Source organism: Wyeomyia smithii, chromosome 2 (assembly GCF_029784165.1).
Source record: "Wyeomyia smithii strain HCP4-BCI-WySm-NY-G18 chromosome 2, ASM2978416v1, whole genome shotgun sequence".
Taxonomy (NCBI): domain Eukaryota; kingdom Metazoa; phylum Arthropoda; class Insecta; order Diptera; family Culicidae; genus Wyeomyia; species Wyeomyia smithii.
In genome coordinates, this window is record NC_073695.1 from 71,363,553 (window position 1) to 71,387,734 (window position 24,182).

Genomic DNA, 24,182 nt, shown 5'->3' on the forward strand with positions numbered 1-24,182 from the left:
TGTATGATTTTGTCGTATTAACAGAAACTGATTTGGCAACTTTTGATTTTCTTCAACGCAGTGAAAACAGATGAAAATACATACAGTTGAAATTTGGGAATTCATCTCATATATTTCTGCTAATTCAAGCTTGTTTTAGGAAATTTGAGGTAAACATTTCAAAGATTAAAGTATTCTTAGTGTAGTGGGTGATTTTGTTTAGTGAATAAAATAAAAAGTGGTCCGCTAGTGATGAAAAAAACTTTGGTTGGCTGCTGAACAAGTCCCGTTGTAGCCGTATAGAACAATGCGCGGATTTTGTTTGCTGAGGTAGATGATTGAATTAAATGAGTTTTCGAGTGCAGATGCCCGACTATAATATCAAATTTGGTGCTTTTAAGTGAGTTTTTGAAAATTATACTTTATGCGGAATCTAAGGTGAACTAAGAAAAGAATCCATTCCATGAATTAGCAGATTGGTTTAAGGAGAAAATATGCGATTTTTCCTGTTTTCAATTGTGGTTTATGTTTCATGAGATGAATATATGGGCTGAGATGAATAATGAAGCAGTTTCCCTACATACCTACATTTAGCTGTAAGGATGATCATGATTCTACTGGCCCCTTTTAACTTTATACGTTCATAAGTTATCAAAATAAGCTAAGAATTACTATAAGTTTGTTATGTTTGCTCCAACGGTTCTTGAGAACAAAGCTTTTTTGTATAATTCAACTAACAAAAGTTAAGTACAAAAATCTAAATTTTAGGTATCTCTCATATCAAATATTTTAAAACTCTGTAGCCAATGAAGATAAGAATCCTATTTATTCAGCAAATTTCTATAATTTTGCTCAGCTTCGCATTTCTAGACCCATATTGAACGGTTAAAAAGTTATTCTTGTGATAGAACTCAGAAGACTCTTTGTAAAAGGTTTTGATTCGAATTCCTTGCATTGGTGTACCGCAAGGATGTGTTTTTGGGCCCATTTTCTATATAGTTTAATTTAATGACTCGAACTGAGTTTATGGTTCTGTAATACATCTGGTAAAAATTGAAACAACTCAAATTTAATGCTGGTAAGGCAATGCATAAGTCCCGTAAAAAATTAAGTTTTATAATTCACTTAAAATATACCGACTATAATATCAAATTTGGTACTTTTAAGTGAGTTTTTGAAAATTATACTTTATGAGGAATCTAAAGTGAACTAAGAAGAATCCATTCCATGAATTGGCAGATTGGTTTAAGGAGAAAATATGCGTTTTTTCCTGTTTTCAATTGTGTTTTATGTTTCATGAGATAACGAATATTTTACGGTTAAATAAGCTGGGGCAGATATTGCGTAACAATTACCAAGCCATTTCTGCACCTAGTTAGAATTGATTTAATGAGGAAGCAATACTTAATCATAACACGAAATTTCCTCTTTCATTTCATACAATTTCATTTCCTTCAAAGCATTAAACATTCACGAATTTCTTGAAAATAATAATGTTCTATTTGCTTTTGAGTTCGTTTTAATCGGTTAAACGAGCTTGGAGAACATTATTTTTATGACTGTAGATATTTCGGAATATGATCAACATTTTGCTTTTTTTTTCGGGCAAACATACGCGTACCAAAAATCCACCAAACGATAAGCATTAGCAATATTTCAAATTATTTCCTCGATATTACAACACTTCTTCGCATTAGCTGTTGTCTCAGCTGTCTCATGTACAGGGTAAAAACTTGCACACTGTAGGTGGATTCTTGGTAACTTTACCCGTAGCATGCTCCGCACTGCTGCCGATCTCGTAACAAAACACGTTCGAGCAAACTTTTCCCGCCCCGACTGCGCCGTCGAGTTTCAACTTATCATCACCCCTAGTCAGCTGTCATAACCTTGCCATCATGCCCATGCAAATAATAAAGAACATTGGAGCAAGCTTTTCGGCAATTTCACCCACGAGACACGCTCCATTAAGGCAAATTTTATATTACAGTCCTGGCACAGCACAAGACACAACTTATCCCCATTTCCACTGGCGGGCTGCTGTTGCAACATTCCACTTATTGTTGGCCCCTTCGCCACTGCTTTCGTCTTCTGCCGTTCCACCTTGCAAGCTGAGAAAGTAAATTTTGTTCATTTGTTTAACCACTTCATATAATGTCTTTCCAAGAGAACCAGCAGCAGCTCACCAGCAGGCACCTATCAAAACTATGCTTCTGCTCTGAACACTGAGAGTTGGTTACGGATGCTCCTACTGTGCGGCACCTAGTACTACTGGGTAATCTAAGTATGAAGAACCGCAGTGCCGCAACTAAAACAAATGAAAGGCGTTAAAATAAGTTAATTAAAGCTGGAGAGCTCACCGAGGGATAATAAACTTATGGGGATGGGTTTCAACTTTGGATACACCGTCGTTTCGACTTACAGCGTAGTTTGGGTTAATTACCGACGAGCTTAAAAAGCGTGTGGAATATGTCGAAACGATGGGGACGCATGATGGTTGAGGTGAGCTTAGATAACCAAGCGTCTCCTTTGATTCGCGTGTAAGCTGAAATTCTAATGAACTGTGTTGGAACAGTGCCAAAAATATTGAAAAACATTATTTATTGCGATTAGTTTGAAGAACAATAGCAACAGTATTTTTCTTAAAAGTATCCAGAAATGCGGAGGGTATTCATCGTATTACCTTTGCAGAGTCGGAAGATATTTGTTTTTATTTAAAGAGATTTGAGGTAATGACAATGTCAACGCAGAAGTAAATGGTACGGGATTGCTTGCACGGCATTCGACCTGCTGGACCTTCTTAATGAGTCATTATAAAGTTTGGAGAGAACCATTAGTGGCTTCTATCCACAAAATTACTGAAACGGATAAAGTCGCGAAATGTCGTCCTACTCGCAAGTTTAAATATTATCAATATTTCATTACCATTATATAAATAAGAATAATTCGCTAATTCCACAGCAATCGAGTTATTGCGAGTGATACTCAACATTGCTGAAAACATAAGAGCGCTTTGATATCATAGAAGAAATCATACAGACAATTTTTTGCATGATAGAATTAAAACGATTTATTTTAGAGCTTTTGACTTTAATTACAGTATAGCCTCCCCATCTGGTCTCGAGGTACGATGCTGGCCTAACAAGCCGGTCATCGTAGGTTCGAGTCTCGACTCGGGAGAGACTGTTAGTGTCAGTAGGATCGTAGCGCTAGCCCCGCAATTGTCCTGTACACTTAACGGTTGGCTGCGAAGTCTGTGTGTAGTAAACAAAAGGTCAAGTTCCGAATCGGAATGCAGCAACAAGCCTTTGCTTTTGACTTTAATTACTTATTAAAGAAGTGTCTTAGGAGTCGTTTTCTTCATAATTAAATTTAATGTACGAAACACGCGAACATATTTTGCATTTAGCTCTGTGATAATCATCTGTTTTGATGATTGAAGGACTGGAGCAGAACCTAGGCTGGAGTTTGCCAGTGAACCTCAAAGCTCGTTATCAAGAAATATAGCATCTCACTCGTAATTTAAAATTATTTTTTATATAATGTCTATGAAATCATGTGAGACCATCATCATTGAGCCACGATGCAAAAATGCACATTGAAAGAAAAAACCTAGCAGCGTGTGAAAATAATCCGCATTCACACTGCACTAACTGTGTTACGAGTAGTTACTTTTTTGCCCTCGTATTATATGGCAGTCGGGAAATCATCCTTCTGTCTGAAAGGATGCATAGGTATGTGAATGGCAACGCAGAAAGTGTTGAGAGTTTGTAAAATTAATGACCGGATGTCAAGATTTATTTATGCTTTAAAAACTCAAATAAAAATAAATTTTTCACCAACAACGCTGGAAAAAAACTCCACAAAATTGATTATCACGACACGAAATCGTATGGGACATGGTTAACAAGTCTAGAAAATTGAATTGCCGTAACATCACAACACTTTTAACTTATTTTACGCCGATCCCTATCACAATTGACGGTCCCATTGTGACCGGATAACCGACTTCCATTATCAGGCCACCTCTTCGAGCGCCGATTTCTGTGGCGCTCACGCCTTTACCTTCATGTTCGCTGCTATAAAACAAGCCGCGCGGGAAACATTCCACTTTCCACCGAGCGGGCCAACACAGCAAGGGGATGGACGAATAAAAATGAAAACAATCGCACACAAAGGCATAAAATTGTTTTTCTTTTGTGCCTCACTGGCGACCTGTTTGCTAGCGTCGTTGGTGGTGTCGTTTATATTGTCGTCGTCGTCATCGCCGTCGTCTTCTTTCGACGTAGTTTCGGCTGTTGTTAGCGGTTGGCGCCATCATCCTGATGGAGAATGAGCTTTTCGGCCATAAGAATTCAGAGCTGGGAGCGCGCGTTTCGTGTGAAAAGCCTAAAACGTTCTGTTGGTGGAAGCAAATTTTTCGCGCAATGCTTGGTGGAAAGAGTGGTTTGATTAAATCAACTCCGTAGGTAGTCTGCCAGTGCTGCTCCTTACGTGGTAAAGGCTCAACTTTTCGCAAAGGGTTTGGTTTCTGTGTGCGAGTGTGTGCGCGCATTTGTTTGCACTGTTTGACACGCGGTGATATCGTGGAAAAAATCAGCACGATTGTTCGAATGATCTATTCCGTGCCATAAACAACCGTTAGTTCCACCCGTTTTGCTCATTTCCAAGCCAAGTAATTTCCAAATAACGATGATGAACTGGCGTATTTCACGGTATATCCGTCGTCACCGTTGCCGGTCGTATGGCTTCAACCGTGTAGCTCTTCGGGATACCCTAGTGGAGCGTAAAATTACGCCCTTTGTCGCTGAGAACGGGGTTTTTACTGCTGCAGGTTGATAACGACAACCGAACCCCAAACGACTGCCATGTTCAGTCTCCGAAATTGTGTCGAGACTCAGACGGGAATCAGGATCAGTGGATTTCGGCGTTTATGTCCATGAAAGGACACACTTCAACTTGACGGTCATTTGAAAGGATGTCAATTAGTTTAGTTTTGCAGGTGTTGAAAACCAAGAATGACGCGCGGGAAACGAGATTGACTGCAATCTCTTTTAAAAGTTTGAGAAGCGTGTATTGAAAATTTGAAATTTAAAATTCTAGTTTAATTATTTTCTCTATAGTACAATGTTAGAAGGAGAGGGGTAACATACCCGTTCGTTGATATGAATGTTAAAATAAGGGTTGGGAAACTGAAAGTACCGGAACCGCTGTACCGTCAAACCGGTATTTTCGGTAGGTACAGTGAGGTACAGTAGAGCTCAATCCAGAAAAAAATGCACGATTATAGTTTTCAACAGTTCCTGTGAATTTTGGGTCACCAAGTCACCCTTAGCTACCTCAGAAGTGCGTCAAATCGTCAGAAACTGCTATGAAGTTTTGCCGTGAGCAAACGAAGAAATGGAGCCCGACGAGTAAATACCCTGTAGGCTTTTGACGCACTTCCGAGGCGGCAAGGGGCACCGAAATTATCAGGCTCTGTGTTGTCAGGTCTAAACAACCGCTTCACTTGAGTCTGACATCTCGAAGGTGATGACTTCATCAGACCACGATATGTTGAGACGACCTTGCGGAAGTCATCAGGAAAACAGGCAACTTCTTGGAATAAAACTATATCTATAAAAGCAAATGTCTATCTGTTTGTTACCCATAAACTCGAAAACTGATTATTTTGAACGGTATTGAATATTATTATTTATTTTATGAGCATGGAAATAAATCCCAGATGCTGTTTTGAAACCCTAGATGGCGACTCCTAGTTTCCTTGAACAATTTGAATTGGACAAACGCCATTACAGAAACATAATTTGTGTAACCCCTTGGACGTGGCCAAGGAGGGAGGCTTCGTAAATATGTACTATGTGACTATGTACGTGAATATGTACTGACAATAACTGTATGGAAAAAAAAATCATCATCGACTTTCAAAAACCACCATATACATTTTGTTTATTGGCTCAAAAAAATCATCTGTGCAAAATTTCAGCTCAATCGGACATGATTTAAGGGTGCCTCAAAGCGTTCAAAGTTGTGATTATTCGACCCTTGAAAATCTACCAAAGGGGGAGTAAATAAAAATGGGAAAATCAAATTTTTTTTCGATTTCGAATGGCATAAAAATGCTTAAAATGTCGAGATCTGGTGTTATCTCGAAAAAAAAATTGGTCGAAAATTCTGGGACAAAGTCCTTTTTCGGGCAACCGAAGGCTTAATATGGTTTCTGTAATATTGAATTTGCTGCATTTTAGTGGCGGAGTAAAGAGTAGGTTGTTTGTAAGAATCCTTCAAATACGATTATCATGAAAATTCATAAATAAGTTATTTAGTTAAAACTGAATACTCCTCTCTAAAATAAAAAGTAAATAAATAAATTATTTTTAATTGCACAAAATAATTGAGGTGAGCCTATTCGAGACACATTTTGCAGAACAATTCATTGAGGGCGTTTTATGACTACTTATTCGGTGTTTCTGAGATCATGTTGGCATGACTTTCTCATTTTCTGTCATATAAAAGCGTTTTGGCTTTATGAAGCTTTACGGCAAACTGTGATTTAAGTTTTATTTGAGACAATCTTTGTCGAACATTTTTGATCTCCAGGAGATTTGACGTATAATTACGTTTTACGGCAAGATTCTGGGATAGGGGGTGAAAATTGAATTGCTCATAACTCAGTAAGTTGTTAACAGATTTTTTTTAGTTCTGCAGTGATTGATTGGAAAATTAGTAATGATTTTTTGATGCTAACTATTGTACTACTGAAAAATGTAGAGTGGCAGAAAACCTACAGTCAGAGATAATTCGAAAAAAAGTAAATACTTAACTATTGGGTTTTATAATATAATATGGTTATTAACGTATTGTTATTAACTTTGTTGTAACCCATGCTTTGACCCAAGTCATTTGACAACCAAATGGCCTGATTCTACTAAGATTCGAACCGACGACCACCCGCTTACCTTGCGGCTACGGAGCTCCCCAAACTGCAGGTTGGTGAAATACCTGTGTGTCTCACAATCGGGGTTTCACGATAAATTTCGCTAACGAGAATTTAGCACTGTTATCCTTACACATCACTGACCCCAAGTAACAATTCTATAGCTACTTGGTTTTCTAACGGTTTTATCACAGCAATGATTATTACCAACGGTTTTATGGCGATTAAACCCGTTGCCAAAAAAAGCAAGTCGTAATGAACACTAATAGCTGTCAATAAAACTCTAATAAAACTTACAATAGAACCGGCAAGAGTCAATGCGATTTTGCTTTATGATTGGTTTTTTTTTTCTTCATCTATAGTTTATTTGACACGGCACAAATACAATTCAATGTTTAACGGCGCCAATTATATCTGGTAGCTTACTTTCTAAAGTATCTTAATAACTAAAAGCAAATTTTTTATCCTCGCTGCCGACTACGAGCTGAAACTAAATCTAACTTAAAGCTAGAATATTTTGCATTAAAAGCACAGGTTTGCTGTTTGATGGTTTTCATTGCCATAGGTAAGCAGCATATCAAATTTGTTCCGCTGCTGGGCCAAGATATTACGGACTGGCATATTGGGTTGTTTCCATTGGGCCTTGAGAGTATCGTGCGGGTCTGATTGCTGTTTCCGGATCCGGGGTCTTAACGTGTTCTTGTCGTTTGGTTGGATGTAGGCGGAAGGGGATAGGACTAAACTGGGGCGTGGATGGATTTCAGGAAAACATATATAAGGGACATGTAGGATAGGTCACGGCTCGCCAAGACATCACGAACAGGAACAGCCGGCTGCCTACCTTTGGCCTGCAGGGAAGCTATTAATCTAGACCTGGCGTCACGGTGTACAGGGCATGACCAAACAACGTGCTCTATGTCGTGATAACCTTCACCACAGGCACAGATACCACTCTCCCCGAGCCCAACACGACGGAGATGCGCGTTAAATCTATAATGATTGGACATAAGCCGGGACATCACGCAAATGAAATCCCGACCTACATCCAACCCCTTGAACCACGGGTTCGTCGATACCTTGGGGATTATGGAATGTAACCACCTTCCCAGTTCCCCCTTGGTCCAAGAATTTTGCCAACTGATGATCGTATTCTGACGTACAAATGCGAAAAATTCATTAAAGGCAATTGGTCTTACATAAATATCACCGTTTGTTGCGCCCACCTTAGCCAAAGAGTCCGCTTTCTCATTACCCGGTATCGAGCAGTGAAAAGGGACCCACGCTAAGGTAATCTGAGTAGATTTTTCGGATAAAGCACTCAGATGTTCCCGTATTTTCCCCAGGAAATACGGAGAGTGCTTAACATCTTTCATCGATCGGAGAGCCTCAATGGAACTGAGACTGTCCGTAAAGATGAAATAATGGTCCGTGGGCATTTTTTCGATAATCCCTAGGGTGTACTGAATTGCAGCTAATTCTGCGACGTAAACAGAAGCAGGATTATCGAGCTTATGGGAGACGGTTAAATTGTTATTGAAGATACCGAAGCCAGTGGACCCATCAAGAAGTGATCCGTCAGTGTAGTACATATTGTCGCAGTTGATGTTTCGATATTTATTGGAAAAATTTTTAGGGATCTGCTGCACGCGTAAATGATCCGGGATTCCACGAGTTTCTTCTATCATGGATGATATGATTGGTTTTGTTATTACTATCTATTGCCCCATGAAACCACTCCAGCTTGCTGTCATATAACATAGAAACCAGTTTTATTGCGGTCATTCAAAATCTAAAAAACTACAAGTTGGCAATGAAAAATATCTCATAAAATTGTAATAAGTGCCCAGTTTTAACCTGTCAAACTTGTAAACAAATATATGTAGGCAATGATATACATACAGGTGAGACAAAAGCGGCTTAGTTGGTTTAGTGTGATGCAGAATTCTGTCGCAGTCTCCGTAAGAAGTGTGTAAAATGCTTTAGAGCATCTTGCAGCGCATTTGTGAACATTGATGACGTAGAACTCCAAAAATCTAATAGAGTAACACGGCAAACTTAGTACTGTTCGGTAGGATTTTTTTAAATTTTATCGCCAGTTTGTCTTGTTTTGGTTGAAAATAATTTCCTATGTCGTTAAATTATGCGTCCTTAAAAATAAGGTAGGGGCAAGATACTATTGATATATTTCGAAATATATTCAATATTCAATTAAACTTAGCATGTATCGTTGCATTTTCGTGCACCTCTCTATTTATATAAAAAGCTTGTTGATTCCTCATTATCGTCGGTGTGATGTCAGATCTTTCATAAAAATAAAGTTGTCTAGGCTCCAGGGATCTACCATATTTTTCTCTAATAATACAGGCATCCAACCTTTGCCGCACCTTACAACATTTATATCATTAAACTAGGCTTATAGCGGCTACGATTGATACCAACTAATTACCAACCGCGCCATATTGATATTTTTGCAACTTTTTATGATCTTGAAACGAAAATCGAATCGGCATCTGACTAACAAATAAATTGAACATCCAAAGTTGATTTTGATCTATCTCTGTATTAAAGAACACGGCTAGATTTTTTTTCTGAAAAACTGAGCTAAACCAATCCAATTCATTTTTGCTAATATTGAGATCATTTTTGTAAGCCCGTACTATTTTGATGGCGCATAAATTTTAAGCGCCTATGTTCTCAAAATGCACGACAAAATTTCATGCGCATATGCTTGAGAGCTACAAAACCTACCAAAAACCCCTATTTGTTCCTTATCTTTCTACAATATCTCCATCAAATAAAATCGACTGCACGATGATAAACAACACAGGTGAAACATTTCTCCTGCGACGAGAGATTTCCTCATTAAAAAAGTGACGTGATGTTCTGGTGTGTATGCAGGAACAGCACAACAAATCAACTTATTACGTTTGCTGTCAAGCAATGAAGAGTTGATTTGGACTTGTTGTGGCAAGTAGCAGAGCGCAATAATGCAACCAAACATATTGCGCTCTTAAAGAGGTAATGCCAGCTGCTTATAGTATGCGGTACTCTTTCCATGTGGTTTTTAAGCAGTTTTAATTTTTATTGTCATTCTTATAATTGCTTCAATAAGCTTGGCAAGGGTGGGCCACCTGGCTGTAAAGCAAACTTATAGCGGTTATCAGAAGGTTCTGATAGTATTTCTAGTTTTAACAGCAGTTTTGCGAAATTGGTCATGAAAACCGCTAAAAGAATGCAATACGACTTAAATTGTTACTTGGGAAGTTGAGTATAATAAAGGTTTTTTTCTCTCAGGAAGATCGGTCACTTAGGGGTCAAAATGAAAATATAAAAACGAAAAAGGGGACGAAATTTGTACATTTTGAATGCTTATAAGTCGCTCTGTTTTCAACTCATTTCTTTTGTTTTTGTAGCAATCAAGTTATCAATGCGCAGGTGCAGAAAACTGTAGTTTGATTATTTGAACTATTGTACTATTAAAAATTGTTAAGCCTGGTTGGAACATAGATTTCGACCTCTGATTGCTCGCTCAATCATTGCTTTCCTTAACGCGGTCGACAGAATATTACACTTAGTTAACCGGGAATGCATCTTTTGGGCTATCTAAAAGCCTGCTTCTGCTCAAACCAATCAGTTTAAAACAAGCTGTACTAAGCACTTACACTGTAAAATAGGAACGACAAACGAAGCAAACAGAAAAACAGAAATATATGAAACATGGATGAAACCTAAGTGTATCAATTAAAATGTACAACGAACCGAAATCTTTTTTGTGCCTTATTCCCAATGTCGTGTATTGCACAAAATTCGATCAGCATCATATCCTAAATTTATTTGAACATTAAATTTTTTTTTAAGGATGAATCGAATATTCAATTGAAGAGGTAATATTTTCTCGTTGATTTATAAACACTTCATTAAAAATTTTGGAACGCCTTGACGAAAATTCGTCACGAAATATATTCGACATCATCCATTTCTCAACACGAGCTGAAGATTTCAATGTGCACCAAGGAACAATCAGCTAAGTGAAAAACTTTTTATACTTAAGAGTCTGTTGATGTTTCCACAATAAGCCTAATTTAGAGCAACCATCAACGTCACAAAACATCAGTTCTCCTATTAGGTAATAGTCAGCATCACAAAATCACAAAATTCCGTATCTTGGTGAACGCATTGCTTATTTTCCAAGGAACTGCTGTAAGAATGGAGAAAAACAACTAACTGAGCTTCAAGCATTCGAAAAATATAAATGAAATATATGAGATGAACTTCTACAATTTCTAAATTTCAACTGTATGTATTTTCATCTGTTTTCACTGCGTTGAAGTAAATCAAAAGTTGCCAAATCAGTTTCTGTTAATACGAATAAATCATACTGAAAATGTTGAATTATTCCGACATAATTGATATAAATCGAAAGCACTGCAGTGGTTACCTAGGTTACCAATTTTGCACGTAAACAACTACAGCGGATATCTAGGTAACCTACTACGCCGGGCTGCGGCTACGTTCAGTCATTATAATGTGATTCATTCATGATTAACAGTGTGATGAATATGGGGGCGTTGTGAGATGAATAATTGAGCAGTGATTCAAGTTTGGGGTTTATGAAAGCGTTGTGAAAAATGGTTTGTTTTACAAAACTCAGGATAAATCTAGCTAATTTTACTAAATATGCAATGCTGAACGATTTCACAAGAGCACGTAAGCATACTGTGTGCCATATTCTTACAGAAAATAGTTTATTTTGCCTACTTTTTCTACAGAATTTGGATTTATAATACACTTTCAAAATAGCATATCAAATGACAGTTTCATTCAATGTTCGGAAAATAAAAAATGATGAAAAATAGTATTTGCTTGTCAAAGCGGACTTTGGAACCTTGCAGCTGCGAAGCTCTACTTCTATGTTATAGTTTTATAGGTTTTGGAAAACAATTTGCAAAAAGTATGAGTCATAGAAACGAAAGTCGCAAAAGCAAATTGTCAAAAAGTTATAACATAGAGACTATGAACTATTCCTTCATGACGGGATAGTTCATAGCTACCAACTACGATATAATAACTAATGCTAGAGAGTACACAGGGTAACGAATTTGGTTTTATGTCATATCTGCTAAACTATAACTTGAAAGTCATACCTTTAGTTGTAACGCTATAGTTTAGGTGTTTCTACGGGCTCAAGCTTAGTTTTATTAAATACTAGAAAAAGCACCCGTGTGGCGACAATCCATAAAAATAGCAATTTTTATTCAGTTTAGTTTTTGCCTTTCTCCTAGAAAGGTATAGCAATCACTTGCAAAACCGAAAGTATAAAAGTGCTCCAAAGGGCCGAATGGCATATATCACTCGACTCAGCTCGACGAGCTGAGCATTTTCTGTATGTGTGTGTGTGTGAGTGTGTATATATATATATATATATATATATATATATATATATATATATATATATATATATATATATATATATATATATATATATATATATATATATATATATGTGTGTGTGTGTGTGTGTGTGTGTGTGTGTGTGTGTGTGTGTTTGTGTGTGTGTGTGTGTGTGTGTGTGTGTGTGTGTGTGTGTGTGTGTGTGTATGTGCAGATTTTTAATCTCACTCACTTTTCTCAGAGATGGCTGGACCGATTTTCATGAAATTAATTGCAAATGAAAGGTCTTGTTGCCCCATAAGACCCTATTGAATTTTATTGTAATCGGATTTTTAGTTTAGAGGTTATGTTTAAAAATGTGAAAATCATGAAACATCAATATCACAGAAACTACACAACCGATTTGAACAAAATTGGTCTAAAAAGAACGGGCTACCTAGAAAACCCTTAAGTTTTGAATTTCATAAAGATTGAACTTGTGGTTCAAAAGTTATGGAAAGAAACGTGTTATGAAGACTGTTTAATCTCACTCATGTTTCTCAGAGATGGCTGTACCGATTTTCATAAAATCAGTGTCAAATGGAAGGTCTAATTGCCCCATAAGACCCTATTGATTTGTTTTGCAATCGGACTATTACTTTGCCTGTTATGTTTAAAAATGTGAAATCCAGCTATGCAAAGGAACATATTCCGAAGACTACTTGGACTCACTCACTTTTCTCAGAGATGGCCGACCCGATTTCCACAAAATTAGTGTCAAATGAATGGTCTAGCTGCCTCAGAAGACCCTATTGAATTTTACTGTAATCGAACTGTAACTTCATTTGTAATGTGCCGACTTGTGAAAATCACGAAACTTCGTTATCTCAGAAACTACACAACCGAATTGATTAATATTATTATCAGATGAGCGGGCTAGTTAAGGGTTAACTGATGAATTAGGATTGAACACGTGGTTTCAAAGTTTGGCTGCCCTACACGTTCCCATTTCATTTGATTATAATCGAACTTAAGCAACCGTTATGTATTAAATTGTTAATAAAACAACGAAAGTCTATTATCTCAAAGATTACATGACTTATTTGAACATAACCAGTGTCATACGAACGAGTCATCTTTCAAACTTACAAATAACAAACTTCATAAAAATTTGATATGTGGCTCAAAATTTATGGAAAGAAGAGAAATTCAAAGACTATTTAAAACTATACCTGCTTTGATCGATATATGTGGCCTCAACATAATTTAAATGTGGTGTCGTACTATTTGAACGTTCCAAGTTCATTGATTCCTTGCGGTTTGTTTGAAGTCTGCAAATGCACGACGAATCGGCCATAGGATATGATCAAAGTCAAATAACAAATCGTTTGAAATGGTTGGTTTTATCGAAATGACAACATCCTCGTCTTTTGGCTTCTGTACATCGCCTTAATTCTGAATATATTCAAATTGGGTGGTTCATTCCGCGTCGAACACTCGACAGAAACGGACGTGCAAAGTGGTCGTTCTATTACAATCCGGTCCGTGTGTACGAATAGCCAAACAAAAGAGTGTATTATTCGCGCTAAAGGCCAACTAGATTGTGAGTTGTGTCGGTACGTTCTGTACCCGGCTCGCAACTTTGGCTGTATTGGTGCAAAATACCAGCTGCAGTTTTGATCTGTGCACAGTGAATAGATCTTTCTAATTCAAGGCCATCATTTGACAGTCGAGTCGTGTCGCTGTGCAGAGTGATCTCACACCCGGCTCACTGCTGGTGGCTGTATTGGTGCTGCTGTACTGGTGTTGCTGGCTGCTTTGGGTGCAGCTTCGAACGATCGGACAACCACTGCTGGAAGGAAGAAGTAAATAGGTACGTGTTCTTGTCGGCGCTAGTGCGCTAGTGCACTACATTTAGCGCGATGGATATAGATCCCTCGCCTCCCGTGCCACCATCCCCGAGCCCCCCTGACCCTGACCCTTCTGTTACCCCCTCCCCTGTTCATTCTCCAGTCCCCCCTCGCCCCAGGCTTTACCCGGACGGATCTCAACAGGGCAGCTATACTGTTTATTTTCGTCCAAAGGCAGGAGTGAATTCAAAGCGATTAAACATACTGCAAATTTCTAAAGACCTGACGAAGGGGTACAAGGCCGTGACCGAAATTTCCAAGGTCCGACCTAACAAGCTCCGTGTCGTGGTCAGTGATCTGACACAGGCCAATGCTATTGCTTGCTCTGAGCTCTTCACACGCGAGTATCGCGTTTACATACCCGCACGAGACGTGGAGATCGACGGTGTCATAACCGATTCGAGTCTGTCTGTCGAGTGTATCCTAAAAAGCGCAACCGGTTGCTTCAAAAATACCGAAACACAGGCGAAGATTTTGGATTGTAAGCAATTGCGGTCCATGTCTCTCGTCGGCGGTAAAAAAGTTTACACTCCGTCAGACTCGTTTCGCGTTACGTTTGCCGGATCTGCACTCCCTAGCCACGTCTTGATCGACCGGGTTCGTCTGCCTGTGCGATTGTATGTACCCCGTGTTATGAATTGCACCAATTGCAAGCAGTTAGGCCACACAGCCGCCTACTGCTGCAATAAGGCACGATGTAGCAAGTGTGGGGAGACTCATGCGGAAGATTCTTGCAGTGTTAATGCTGAAAAATGTATTCACTGTGGGGAAAACCAGCATGAGCTCTCCACATGCCCGGTGTACATGCAGCGCAGAGATAAAATCAAGCGGTCACTTAAGGAGCGTTCAAAGCGTTCTTATGCTGAGATGCTGAAGACCGTGACCACTTCTACCATAACATCGAACCCCTTTGATCTGTTGTCCTCTGATGAAACCGATTCTGACGATTCATCAGCGGGAACATCCTATGCCAATCCTGGGGAGTCTAGGAAGAGGAAAAATGTTTCTTCTCCTAAACTTCCCCGTAAAGGTCCTAAGATTTCCCAAAGTGTAATGAAAAGTACGAACAAACCAAACAGTGCTGCGGAAAAACCGAAGCAAACTCCTCCTGGGCTTGCAAATTTAAAGTCCCAGAAGGAGTTCCCAGCACTGCCAGGAACATCTAAAACCCCAGTTGTTCCTTTTGCACATCCAGTTGATGAAACAAACTCTGGATTAGTGAAATTTTCTGACATTGTGGACTGGATTTTTGAAACTTTCAATGTACCCGATCCAATTAAAATTTTCCTTACAGCATTCCTCCCAACAGTTAGATCATTTTTGAAGCAGTTGACTGCCCAATGGCCCCTCCTTGCAGCGATTGTATCCTTCGATGCCTAATTCAACTGCGTATATGAAGGATTCTATCTCTGTCTTACAGTGGAATTGTAGAAGTATTTTACCAAAAATTGATTCGTTTACAGTTTTGATAAATAAAAACAAATGCGATGCATTTTCCCTTTGTGAAACTTGGCTTACTTCAAATATTGATCTCAACTTCCATGATTTTAATATTATTCGCCTTGATCGAGACACCCCATATGGAGGAGTACTTTTAGGGATTAAAAGTGCTATTCTTTCTATCGTATTAACCTCCCCTCGATTCCAGGCATCGAAGTTGTCGCATGTCAAATGACAATACAAGGTAAAGAGCTTTGTATTGCCTCAATATATATTCCTCCCAGAGCACAGGTTGGGCAACGGCTGCTCTTTGATTTAATAGAACTTCTTCCCTTGCCACGTTTGATTTTGGGAGACTTCAACTCTCATGGTGCGGCTTGGGGTTCCCCTTACAATGATAACCGCTCCTCTTTAATCTATAACCTTTGCGTTGACTTCGACATGACTATTTTAAACAACGGTGAAATGACACGTATCCCGAAACCTCCAGCGCGCCCAAGCGCTTTGGATCTATCCTTATGTTCGACGTCGCTACGGTTGGATTGCACATGGAAGGTAATCCTCGATTCTCACGGTAGCGACCATCTGCCTATTCTTATTTCAATTACAAACGGGTCAACTCGCATGCGACCAATTGACATTCCGTATGACCTCACACGGAATGTCGATTGGAAGTTATACGAGGAAATGATTTCAAAAGCGGTCGAGTCGATTCAACATCATCCACCACTTGAAGAATACAACCTCCTCGCGGGCTTGATTCTCGACGCCGCGTTGCAAGCCCAAGCGAAGAAATATCCCGGCGTAACGATCAAAGAACGGCCTCCCACTCCGTGGTGGGACCAAGAGTGCTCCGATGTCTACACGCAAAGATCCGACGCGTTTTTGGCCTTCCAGAAGGGAGGTATACCCGACGACTATATACGGTATTCGGAGCTTAATACCAAGCCTGGCTAAAGCAAAGAAACGCGGATATTGGCGTCGGTTCGTGAACGAGACGTCGAGGGAGACTTCGATGAGCACTCTTTGGAACACAGCCCGAAGAATGCGGAATCGCGTAACGGTCAACGAAAGCGAGGAGTCTTCAAGTCGGTGGATATTTGATTTTGCCAGGAAAGTATGTCCGGACTCTGTTCCTGCGCAAAACTTTGTTCGCGATACGTCTCCGGGTCACGACGCCATAGAATCACCTTTTACGATGGCAGAATTTTCAGTTGCCCTCCTGTCCTGTAACAATAACGCGCCTGGGTTAGATAGAATCAAATTCAACTTGTTGAAGAATCTACCCGGCAATGCCAAGAGGCGCTTGTTGAACTTGTTCAATAAGTTCCTGGAGCAAAACATTGTACCGCAGGATTGGAGGCAAGTGAAGGTGATCGCCATCCAAAAACCAGGGAAACCAGCTTCTGATCACAACTCGTATAGGCCGATTGCAATGCTATCCTGTATCCGGAAATTGATGGAAAAAATGATACTCCGTCGTTTAGACCATTGGGTCGAATCAAATGGTCTACTATCAGATACTCAATTTGGCTTCCGCCGCGCCAAAGGGACGAATGATTGTCTTGCGCTGCTTTCAACAGATATTCAGCTGGCGTATGCTCGCAAAGAACAAATGGCGTCTGCGTTCTTGGACATTAAGGGGGCTTTTGATTCCGTTTCTATTGACATTCTTTCGGGTAAACTTCACCGACAAGGATTTTCTCCAATTTTGAACAATTTTTTGCACAATTTGTTGTCCGAAAAGCACATGCATTTTACGCACGGCGATTTGGCAACTTTTCGCATTAGCTACATGGGTCTTCCCCAGGGCTCATGTTTAAGCCCCCTTCTTTACAACTTTTATGTAAATGACATCGACGAATGTCTGGCAAATTCATGCACGATAAGACAACTTGCAGACGACAGTGTAATCTCTGTTACAGGAGCCAAAGCTGCCGATTTGCAAGGACCATTGCAAGATACCTTGGACAATTTGTCTGCTTGGGCTTTACAGCTAGGTATCGAATTCTCTCCGGAGAAGACTGAGATAGTAGTTTTTTCTAGGAAGCATGAGCCTGCTCAGCTTCAAACACAATTAATGGGTAAAACGATTTCTCAAGTTTTGGTACACAAATATCTTGGTGTCTGGTTCGACTCTAAAGGCACCTGGGGTTGTCACGTGAGGTATCTGATGAAAAAATGTCAACAAAGAGTGAATTTTCTTCGTACAATAACCGGACAATGGTGGGGAGCCCACCCAGGAGACTTTATAAGGCTTTACCAAACAACGATACTGTCTGTTATTGAGTACGGGTGTTTCTGCTTCCGCTCCGCAGCAAACACACATCTGATCAAACTGGAGCGAATACAATATCGTTGTTTGCGTATCGCCTTAGGTTGCATGCAATCGACCCATACGATGAGTTTGGAGATCTTAGCTGGAGTACCACCATTGAAAAACCGCTTCTGGAGCCTGTCTTCTCGTATTCTAATCAAATGTGAGGTCTTGAACCGTCCCGTGATTGAAAATTTTGAAAGGTTAATCGAACTTAATTCTCAAACCCGCTTTATGACATTGTATTTCAATCACATGTCCCAAAATATTAACCCTTCTTCGAATATTCCAAATCGTGCCGACTTATCAAATACTTCTGATTCTACTGTGTTTTTCGATACATCCATGATAGAAGAAACTCGTGGAATCCCGGATCATTTACGCGTGCAGCAGATCCCTAAATTTTTTTCCAATAAATATCGAAACATCAACTGCGACAATATGAACTACACTGACGGATCACTTCTTGATGGGTCCACTGGCTTCGGTATCTTCAATAACAATTTAACCGTCTCCCATAAGCTCGATAATCCTGCTTCTGTTTACGTCGCAGAATTAGCTGCAATTCAGTACACCCTAGGGATTATCGAAAAAATGCCCACGGACCATTATTTCATCTTTACGGACAGTCTCAGTTCCATTGAGGCTCTCCGATCGATGAAAGATGTTAAGCACTCTCCGTATTTCCTGGGGAAAATACGGGAACATCTGAGTGCTTTATCCGAAAAATCTACTCAGATTACCTTAGCGTGGGTCCCTTCTCACTGCTCGATACCGGGTAATGAGAAAGCGGACTCTTTGGCTAAGGTGGGCGCAACAAACGGTGATATTTATGAAAGACCAATTGCCTTTAATGAATTTTTCGCATTTGTACGTCAGAATACGATCATCAGTTGGCAAAATTCTTGGACCAAGGGGGAACTGGGAAGGTGGTTACATTCCATAATCCCCAAGGTGTCGACGAACCCGTGGTCTAAGGGGTTAGATGTAGGTCGGGATTTCATTTGCGTAATGCCCCGGCTTATGTCCAATCACTATAGATTTGACGCGCATCTCCGTCGTGTTGGGCTCGGGGAGAGTGGTATCTGTGCCTGTGGTGAAGGTTATCACGCCATAGAGCACGTTGTTTGGTCATGCCCTGTACACCGTGACGCCAGGTCTAGATTAATAGCTTCCCTGCAGGCCGAAGGTAGGCAGCCGGCTGTTCCTGTTCGTGATGTCTTGGCGAGCCGTGACCTATCCTACATGTCCCTTATATACGTTTTCCTGAAATCCATCCACGCCCCAGTTTAGTCCTATCCCCTTCCGCCTACATCCAACCAAACGACAAGAACACGTTAAGACCCCGGATCCGGAAACAGCAATCAGACCCGCACGATACTCTCAAGGCCCGATGGAAACAACCCAATATGCCAGTCCGTAATATCTTGGCCCAGCAGCGCAACAAATTTAATATGCTGCTTACCTATGGCAATGAAAATCATCAAACAGCAAACCTGTGCTTTTAATGCAAAATATTCTAGCTTTAAATTAAATTATTAAGTTTCAGCTCGTAGTCGGCAGCGAGGATAAAAAATTTGCTTTTAGTTATTAAGATACTTTAGAAAGTAAGCTACCAGATATAATTGGCGCCGTTAAACATTGAATTGTATTTGTGCCGTGTCAAATAAACTATAGAAATACCCATATTGGGAGGTATTTTTGGTTGTTTTCCAGAAACTAAAGATGGTCGTCTTCAAATTCAAAATAGTGTCCAGGGTCAATGTTTGGTTTCTATGCATCATCTCGTTTGCGGAAATATCCATATTGAGTATTATTCGGTCATTTCCGACTGTTGCCTATAAGTTGCCATTTAGCAATTCAAAATGATGCCTGAGGTCTATTGTTAGCTCCTTGCATCATTCTGGTTCCAGAGATACTCATATTGGATAGTATTTGTTTATTTTAGGCTGTTTTTCACAAACCGGTAGTCGCCATCTTGGACTTCAAAATGGTATTTAGGATACTGGTTAAAGAAAAACTCATATTGCGTGATATTTGGTCACTTTGGACTGTTTTTCAGAAGCCGAAACTCGTCATTTTGGACTTTAAAATTGCCTGTGAAATCAATTTCTGTCATCTGGACGTAATTCTGGTTCCGAAAACAATCATATTGAATGGTATTAGGTCATTTCCGGCTGTTTGCCAGACACCGGCAGTCACCATCTAAAAATTCAAGATTGTATCTGTGATCAATTTTTAGCTTCTGAGCATCTTTCTGGTACCAGAAATACTAATATTTAATGGGAATCGCCCATTTCAAGCTGTTTTCCAGAAACCGGAAGTTGCCATCTTACAATTCAAAATGTTGTCTGAAGTCGATTTGTGACTCCAGTGCATCATTACGGTTTCGGAAATATCCATATTGGGTGGTATTTGGTCATTTGCCGCTGTTTTTCCGACACCGGAAGTCGCCATTTTGGATTTCATAATGGCATTTGGAGACAATTTCTGGATTTTGAACGGCATACTGGTTAAAGAAAAACTCATATTGGGTGGTATTTGGTCATTTTCTGCTGTTTTCAGAAACCGGAAGTCGCCAGCTTAGAATTTAAAATGCTATCTGTGGTCGATTTTAGCTCCTGTGTATTATTCTAGATCAGGATATTATTATATTGGGTGGAAATCGGCCATTTCCGGCTCTGTCCGGCCATTTCCGGCTCTGGGTGGAAATCGGCCATTTCCGGCTGTTTTCCAGAAACCGGAAGTTGCCATCTTACAATCCAAAATGTTGTCTGAGGTCGATTATGGAACATAATTGTTACCACTAAAAACATTCACCTGCCAATATGGTTCCATTTAGTTGATTAGTTCGCGAGATGTGCAGAAATTTGTGAAGAAACATGTACTTCCAGAAGACGTAGGGGCGTCAAACCATTATGGACATATTTGTTACATCTAAAAACATTCATATACCAAATTTGGTTGTATTTTCTTGATTGGTTCTTGAGCTGTGCGAAATTTGTGTTTCATTTTCATGGGATCCCTCCCTTATAGAAGAGGGAGTCGGGTTTCAAACCATTATGTACATATTTGTTACCACTAAAAACATTTACCTGCCAAATTTTGTTCCATTTGGTTGATTAGTTCTCGAGATGTGCACAAATTTGTGTTTCATCCAACTATTATGGACATATTAGTTACCCCTTAAAACATCAACATGCCAAATTTGGTTTCATTTGCTTGGTTTGCTCTTGAGTTGTGCAGTAATTTATGTTTCATTTGTATGGTACCCCTCCTTTCCAGAAGAGGGAGGGGTCTCAAACTATCATAGGAACCTTTATCGGGACCAAAAACCCCTACATACAAATTTTCACGTCGATCGGTTCCGTAGTTTTCGGGCCTATATGGATCAGACAGACAGACAGACTTGACTGCATTTTTATATGTAAAGATTACAACATCAATATTTTAGAACCTTGATGATGAAGAATATTTTAGAACCTCAAGAGTGAATATACGTTTATTGGATTGAAGCGTTCATGTAAATCTATTTTACAAATAAAAAATTGAATGAGAAAGGCTGGGGTTGACCGCTAGGTGGATTAATTTAGGTTTTTTCATATTTTTTCATATGCTGCATTAGAGCGTCAACGGGCATACAGAAGACGAAAAAATCCGATGGCCATAAAAGAAGCTATACGTGTTCTAATCATAGATATCTGTTACGATGAAATATGTTTTTGGTTGGTGTTGGGAGGCAAACGGATATGTTTCCAATATAGCTGTTGATGATCGTTCCACTTTGATCGTGATCGTTCCACTTTGTATAATGAAATAGAGAAATGGTCTTTCCTAATTTCATCAGAAATAATTAACCACATAGTCATAATGTTAGTTTCCTTCGAAAATTACATCTCTTTCCTTTTTTGTAATATTTCAATAAAAACTTTCACTAGTTAAATGTTAGAAAAAAAGTTTCTTGTTTAAAAAAAGTGCTCTGGAGCATTATATCCATTTTCACCTTTTCTTCAAAATATAAAAATTGACAATAATTTCATCATTCTTCATAATATTTTGCCTGTATTAACCCGTATAATATTTTTAAATAATGAAAAACCTCGTTAGCGGGAGAGGCTATATAAGCGTATTTCGATGATTTTAAATTTTGAGTTTAAAAAGAGATCGCTTTTTTTTTGCTTTTGGAAGGATCTATATGAAATAATTCAATTTTTATTCGCCATGGACGCCAATCCAACGCAAGAAGAATATGACCTATTTTTTTGTCATAGAATTCGTGATTTAAATTTAAATTCTCCATCCCTTTAATCCGATGACGACAAAATAATTTAGTCAACACCAAAACCATAAGAAAAATCAAAACAGTAGTTTACATTCTCAGTATAAAAGTCTTGCGGAGACATGTCCAACATTTTTTTGTTTTAAAAAATGTGAACTTCAGTTCCACCAAGTGTCAAGTGATTATAATTAATAACCTCAATCATCGGTTGCGAATGTTAAACAAAACCACTTAATTACAGAGTTCACTGTTTACAGTCGTGGTAAACCCAATCTTATTGCTGGGAATTCTGTTCCGATGATTAATAAACTACCTACTTCGCAGCGCAAATTTCCATCGCGGTCGTGTCAACAAATCAGCGCGCGTGCTGCTCAAGTCAGGCACAATCATTGCGCGTAAGCGATTTTCAAATATAATATCCCAGACGAATTAATGTCAAGTAAAACGTAATCAACGTCAAACGTCAACAGTTTTTTCCGAGTCCGCGCGTCACTTCCTTTGTCGCTACCCTGTGAACCACAACCAGCTCTTCGGCTGCTGTCGCTGCAGCTGGTGCCTAAACTTGGTGCCTTCATGGGGCATAAAACTGTCAAAAATCGCTTTTCTTATCACGCATCATGCGAACCGGGCGACACTGGCGTTCGTTTCGTTGTGGCTTTTTCAGCAGCCAGCCGGCACACACGCACACACTGAAACGCGCCGTCGTCTGCTTTCCACGCGCGGCGCGGATAAGTGTCACGCGAATAACGATTTTACCTTTTCGGTCCGATCTTCACCATTTGACGAAGCAGCAACGGGGCGTGATAGGACATCTGGCAGCAGTCTGCCGGCGCTTCGTCAGGCACGATGCGGCTTTTTGGCAGAGTAGCGAAGAACGGAAACCATGCCTCTCGAACAATGGGTCCGCTTTGGAGCTCTCCAAACAACAGAAATCGTGTTCACATTGCCGTTTCAAATTTTTACGACAAAAGATGCTGGTTTCATAAAATGAATGGTTGTTTGCGAAAAATTTCGCTCATTACTAAACCTCTCTATTTGCACAAAACAGTCATAAAATATAAGGGCGGGATAAAGTTAAACCAATAACCGAGCACCTCCACGTGGATATCACTTTCCGCGTAGCGAGCTTTCGTTTGTGGAGTTGATATTACTACTCTCGTATGCTGCCGTGTCGGTTGTCTTTCAATATGCGAATGACGTGATGAAGTATTACACTGTTCGAAAGAATGAGAACTCCTCAAGTTAAGTTCAACATTAAGTTTAAGTCAATCAATTTTCACAGTGCCAACCGCTCAGTCACGAGCAGGCATGCCCCAAAGCTACAACCCTCATATTTATGTAAGGAAAAGCTAGCTCGATGTCGCATCACGTCAAAATCGTTGCTGCTGCTTTCGATGCTGTTAGCGTTATATGACTTTCGCGTTCTTTTGGATAGACTGGAGGCTCAGGCCTCACCATGACTTTCACGTGGCTTCCGTTCGGCTCGTAAAACTAGATATTCAAATTTGCGAACGATTGATGTACGACGAAATGTTATGCAAAACGAGCGCCGCTGACGGGTGATAGCGATGATGATGGAAGCGATGACGCACTCATTTCCGGTGGGGTTTGTTTTGTTCGGAGGAAAATGGCTTAACGCAAGCATAAAACCGTAAAAAAAAGAAAAACGTCCGCACCGAACCTGTGCGCAGTTTATGTGCAATGCACAGGAAGAGTGACTGTTGCTATCTTTCAGGTTCTTTTTTTTTCATACGCATCATTCGAGCTGCTGTCATTCGGGATATAATGGAAGCATGTTTAAGTTCCTGTGCCCGCGAGCGCATTTTTCACTTAGATAGGGAAATTTCTGATGCATACGAGTGCGGTAGTGCAGTTCTGATGAGTTGAAATATGATATGTTGTTTCAGCGTTACTTATTTTTCTCACTTTTTAACTTGAGTGATTAACTAGTTA

General features: G+C 39.7%; 1 protein-coding gene across 15 annotated transcripts in view; it reads right to left on the minus strand.

Moving 5' to 3' along the window:
- The window catches only part of LOC129725247 (collagen alpha-1(XVIII) chain), a 698,730-nt gene that overhangs the window by 131,848 nt on the left and 542,700 nt on the right, over positions 1-24,182 (minus strand). The window lies entirely within an intron of this gene.